Genomic DNA, 6,000 nt, shown 5'->3' with positions numbered 1-6,000 from the left:
AGCTGCCAAGGGCTGGCCCATCCTTTCCGGTGCTGAGGATGGTGTTAGGGGTTGTGAGCGGTGCTCAGGGCACTGCAGCTCACACACACCTCCTGCCTCTGCCCCCCTGCAGACCCCAAAACTCGCCCCTACAAGCAGTTAAAAAACACTGGTGCAACCCTGCCTTGCCCCCCTTTCAGCTGCTTCGGTTTGCTCCTGCCAAAGTTGTAATGATGGAAAATATAAATGAAACAGAAGAAGAGGAAAGGCATCCGCACTGCCAGCAGAAGCTCATTACTTTGCAGCATTCGTTATTTCTGGGCGCTCTCTCTCTATTTTCTGCCCCACATTGCTCAGGTTGGTCAAAGCGGAGACAAGCACTGAGAGCACGAGATTTGCTGAATATTGACTTTTAATCAGCTGTTTCCTGATAAGCCAGCCCAGCTCCCCCAGGCATTGAAACCTCCTGGAAAGCCAGGATTGCAAGTACATTTTCCATCCTCTGGGAGGTGGGACCCCCCCGGAGGGACTCACCAGGGGCTCAGTGAGGATATAAAGAAGTAAATGATTCAAATGAGGCTCCTTATCCTGACATTCCCTGGATGCCACCGCCTTAGTAACCCTGTGCCAGGCAACATCTGCAAGCTCCAGCCTCATCCTTGGGAGGAAGGCAGAGCCTCATGCTGTGGCCCCAGCACCGGCAGCCGGAGCCCCCCAGGGCTGAGATGCTGCTGCAGCATCACCCGCCTGCAAAGGCCTTGGGCTTGAGCAGCCCCATCCCCGCTGGTCCCCCACTGCTGCTGCCATGGGGATGCCGGGGACCAGGGGGAGAGACACCCCTTTCAGCTGCACCCTAGCACCCCCTTCCACCCCCCGGGTAAAAAATTTGCTGCTAAAAAGTTGACATTTCAAAGCACAAAAGGACCAAAATGTGGCTTCAAACCCAAACTTGTTTTTCTACATCTCGGCTCATTAGTGGCACAGAGCAAGAAAGCAACAAGCGACCCATTTAAATTGTAGATTCTGACCTTTATGCTTAAGATCTTTTCAGACATCCTGTTTACAGCTTTTTTTGTGCTGGCACTTCATAATCCTCAAAATGAGATTTTATGCAGCCTTTTTTAGTATTATAATGCACCACATCCTTTTTTCCCTGGCTGACGAGCCCTCCTGAGACAGCCTGGGTAATTAGAAGTTTCTGAAAAAACCCATAAATGAGAGCTGCAGCCTGTTGCCTTGGCGGGGAGGAGGGGACAGCTGTTCCAGTGTCCCCACCGCAATGGGGACCCGGAATTTGCCCCAAGCCCTTATGCAATGACAGTCACCCCAGTGCCAGGGCACAGAGCGCCACGGGCTGCGCTCCCCTGGATAAGGCTCTTTGCAGAAACCTCAGCGGTCACTTTTGGCTCAAAACCCAACATCTCTGACGTAGGGATTTATTTGGTGACACTGGCACTTTGGGGACACTTGAGATCAATGTCAAGAGTCCGCTGGCAATAGCCTTGATGCCCTTAGGGTAAAAACACCCTGCAGAACTGAGTCCTTCTGGGTGAAAAACACCCTGAAGAACTGGGTCCTTCTGGTTCAGCATTGCTGGGAGCAGCTCAGGCTGCTTAGTGCGATCTAGAGTCGCTTCGTTTACATCATGGTCAACATGGAATATCTATTTGATGCTTCAGGAGGATCCCTGACCACTCCCAGGGCAAGCCTAGCCCAGAACAAGCCAAATAAAACAGTCTTTGAAAGTTATTTTTGCAAGTGCTATTTTAAACCAGTGACTCTAATTTCCCCCACCCCTCAAAATGGCTGTTTAGCAGCTAATCTGCCAGAGCCAGCCAAATTCTTGTTTCTCTGGCCTGTGCTTGCTGCAAAAAACCCAGAGGCATGCGTTGGCATCGCTCAGCTGCATCCCACCCCGCTGCCCCTCTCCTGCCTGCCTGCACCCTCCAGGCATATCTCTGCCTTCCAGGCATATTCCAGCCCCGAGCTCCCCAAGGGGCAGGAGAGGGTTTAAAGAGAAGCCAAGGAGGTATTTGCAGGAAGCAAACTTTGTTCTGGTGGATGCTGGTCCAGGAGGAAGGCACCGCGCATCCCATCAGGAGACCTGGAATTGCAAACACCCTGTTGGGGAGCTGTGGAGAAGACATCTCTGTTTTTATAAAATGCAACAGAGAATTGCTGGTTTTGTGGGGAAAATGGGACCGTCTGGAAGCAGAGAAAGCCCTCAAGTGGCAGGACCCACCAACCCAGCGTGGGGCTCCCTGGGCAGGGGTCTGCCTGGCTGTTTCTGCTGTCCCCAGCTGATGGCAGGTCTCACCTCCCCCCCAGTGCCCCCCAGTTCCCTGCAGTCTTGGCTGGAGGGAGGGAGCGCTGCTGGGGCGTTAGCATGGCCAAACCCAAGAAACCTAGTACCGGGAGGATAAAAATAGTACAAACAGTTCTTCAGCCCCCAGCCTGGAGCTGAGGCAGCACTCGCCAGCCCGGTTTCCTATGGAAACGAGCCGCCGCGGCCCATGCGCCCGCCTGCGCCTGCCTGGGGCAGTTTCGGATGGTTCCTCACACATGGATGCTCTCGCATCCAGCACGGACCGAGTTGAGGCTGCAGTTTTCCTCGTTGGGGACAGCAGCAGGATCTGTCCCTCCCCTCACCTGCTGCTTTCCCCAAATTCCCCAGCCTCCCCAACATCGGCTCTGCCAGCGGGATGCGGGGATGCACGAACCCTAGGAAATCACAGCTTGGGCACATTGCTTGGGGTCCCCTCGCTCCCCTGGGCCCAGCCGGGTATGTTACCCGGAAAAAATGCCACCCTCCGAGCCTGTACCCCCTTTGTCAGCACAAAGATGCTTGTGGGAGAAGGATCCACGGCCGCCAAAGGCTGCTGCCTTAATCACGTTAAGGCAGGGGTATTTTCTCTAGATCCTTTTTTAATTATCTCCTGACCCAGAGGGACTCGGTGTGTGCCGTGGCCTGCCGTGCTGGGGGAACAGGAGGCAGCCGGGAACACTGCTGCCATGGCAGAGGCAGCACCGGGCAGGCAACGGGGCTTCCAGCTGCCACCAGCACACCCTAAAAATCCCCCCCCAGTGCTTAGAATTGCCAGTATAAGGGGAGTGGGAAATCCTCTCCCACCTTAATCACTTTACAATCGTAATTTTTCCTACTCCCAGAGGCGTGAAGTTTTCAAATTCATTCATATGACACAAATATGTATATATATATATAATTTTATTTTTTCTTGCTAGCCCTGTTCAATAAATCTCTGGCTGGACCCTTGTGCCGGGGCTCGGGGGAGCGCTGGGGTCGGGACCGGGTCCTCGGGAGGGGCGGGGGGGGGTGGCTGGGTGGGTGTACAGCATCACCCTCCGCACCCTCAGCATCCCTTGTCCTTGAGCGCATCGGCGGGGCCGGGGATGGCCGGGAGCCGCTTTTCCGCCACCGACCTCAATTCCCAAACAAGAGAAGGGGAAAAAAAAAAAAAATAAGGAGAAAAAAATAAAGCGGGGAGGCGGGATGCGGCGCGGGGGGGCGGGGGGGGGGGGGGGGGGAGGGAGGAGGAGGATCGGGGGCCGGAGTGAGGCGGGAGGGAAGGGGTTAAGCGGCAGGCAGCGCTGCAGGCCGGCGGATGGAGCGGAGCCGCAGCGGAGCTGGATGGAGACGTTAAGTAACGGCGCCCGGGAGCGGCTCCGGGCAGAACCGAGCGGCAGCCGCCGGGCAGGGCTCCCCCCGCGGCCGGCATCATGAGCGGAGCCCCGGCGGCGGGGCAGGGCCGGCGGCGGCAAGGGGGCACGGCGGGGGCCCAGACGCAGTGAGACACCCCCTCCCCGCCCCACGGTGTCCCTCCCCCCCCCCCCCCCCCCCCCCATTCCACCGGCCCCGCCGCTCCCGGGGGCGGCCGGCGCATGGAGCGGCGGCGGCGGCGGCCGGGCCGGCGTGGGAAAGCGCCCGGTGCGGGTAGGAGACGGCGCGGGGGGGGGGAACGGACCGGGGGAGGGGGTCGGGGGATTCCGCCGCGAAGTTGGGCTGCGGGGAAGGAGCATCCGCGCTGCGGGAAGGGGAAAGCGGATTAAAACCGGGGGGAAATGAAGGAAAAAAAAAAAGCGAAAAGCGCAACACATGAAGGGGGGGGGGGGGGGGGGGGGCCAGGGGTGGAAACCGGTGGGAACCCCCAAGGGACGAGGGGGGGAACCGCTGGGAACCCCCAGCCTGGGGTGGAGGGACCCCGGAGGCGGGCACCGAGCAGGAGGGGGGTCGGCTCGGTGGGTTTGCGCGTGGAAAGATGCGGGCTGCGTGTGCGGGGAAGTTCGGGAGGAGATGGGAGAGCTTGCCGGCTCCCCAGGGGTTAAGGATGCTTTGCAGGAGTTGTTAATAATTCTCGCCTTGGCAGAGATTTTTCGCTCTGTATTTTGCTGCTTTCGGGAGGGTTTCTCGCTTCGGAGAGGAGCGGGAGGCAGGCAGGGAGAGAGCTCTCCTCCTCCTCCCGAGACTTTGTGCAGGAACATCTCGGCAAGGGAAATGGGGAGAGATGGTAATCCCTCTAAATACACCTCCCCTGATTGTTTTCTTCTTTCGATATCCATGCTGACAACCTATTGGAATATTTTAATATAAAGTTTAAAAAAAAAAAAAAAAGTGTGCAGGAAAAGCAGAGGCAGTTGGAGAACCGCATGAAGGTTACCTTGAGCTAAGCGTTATAAACCGTTTCTTTTGTGAAGGCAGGATTAAATAAAGTTTCTGGGCAATCTGGAGCTGGCTGGAGCCGGGAAGCACAGTCTGGCAGCGGGGACCCCGGGGTGTCCCCACCCAGCCTGGCCAAGGTCCACCTGCACCTTCCCACCATGTGAGTGCTGTAACTTTCCCCTCTCTGGGAACTTGTGCCGAATTAACCTTTATGGGGGGGCTGTCCCTTCCCCGGGCTCAGGAAACCGCTCGCCTGGCCCTTGTTCTGTCTGACACTGGTAAACACGAGGGGCTCCTGGAGCCGAGCTTCATTAGAAGTTAATTATTGTATGTGCCGTTCATGCACAGGCCTGGTGGGGGGAGCGTCGTGGGGCCAGGGAGAATTCCCCATGGGGTTTTGCTCAGCTTTTGGATGATTTTCTCAGAGCCCTGTGTCCGAGGAGGTGAGGCTGGCCTGCAGCAGCAGGGCTGCAAGTGCTTGGTCCGGCATGGCTCCCCCCCTGCCCAAATCTCCCCCCTGGCTTTAGGGTCCCTGAGGCAAGGTGTCCCAGCGCTGTCCCATTGCAGCCCGGCTGGGTGGAGGGGGAAGCTTTGCTTCTTCTAACCTCCTGTCCTCCTTGGGACTACCAAGTCCTCACTCTCCTCGAGTCATGCAGGGAACTGGCTGTGCTTCAAGTTAGAAATCCCTGTGCTTTGGTGCCTCCTTTGCGATGTGCTGGTCCCCTCTGGAGCCTGGAGCTCAGCCTGGGAGAGGGGGACAAGCATATGCTGTTCAGTGAGGAGTGAGATGTCCACCCTGCTGCCGGGGACATCCGTTGCCCCAGTTGGGACAGGGATCTCCAGAGCCCAGGGGAAGCAGGGGCTGGCTCTCCCTAGCACCATCCTAGGCCATGTGAGGGGACCCAGGGGAATACATCAGAGGGCCGGGATGTGATCTGCGGAGCCGACTGCTCTCTCTGGATTTGCAGCTTTCATGGGAAAGGTAGATCTCTTCCCAAACTGGGCTTCCATCTCCCTCGTGCAGCAGGATGCAATGCTGCTGGGCTTCAGGAAAAGAAAGAAATCGTCCCCCTCTGGGAAAGGAGGCTTTAAACCAAGGGCTGCAAGAAATAATCTTTCTCACTATATCAATTTAAATAGGCTGCAGAAGGCATTGTCTGCTGCTTGAAAAGCTGTTTTTCTTAATTTCTTAATTGCCCCAGTGCTGCGTATAATCCCAGATTACTGAGGGCTGAGCGAAGTGTCCGTGGCAGAGACCTGCAGGAGCTGAGCGTGGGCTTTACAGGCAAATTAGTTTTGGCTCTTCCCTGTCTGGGAGGCTCGTGGGGATTAATCATGGACCA

Source organism: Numenius arquata, chromosome 16, assembly GCF_964106895.1.
Source record: "Numenius arquata chromosome 16, bNumArq3.hap1.1, whole genome shotgun sequence".
NCBI lineage: Eukaryota > Metazoa > Chordata > Aves > Charadriiformes > Scolopacidae > Numenius > Numenius arquata.
The sequence above is the reverse complement of the archived record's forward strand: the minus strand, read 5'-3'. Positions refer to the sequence as shown.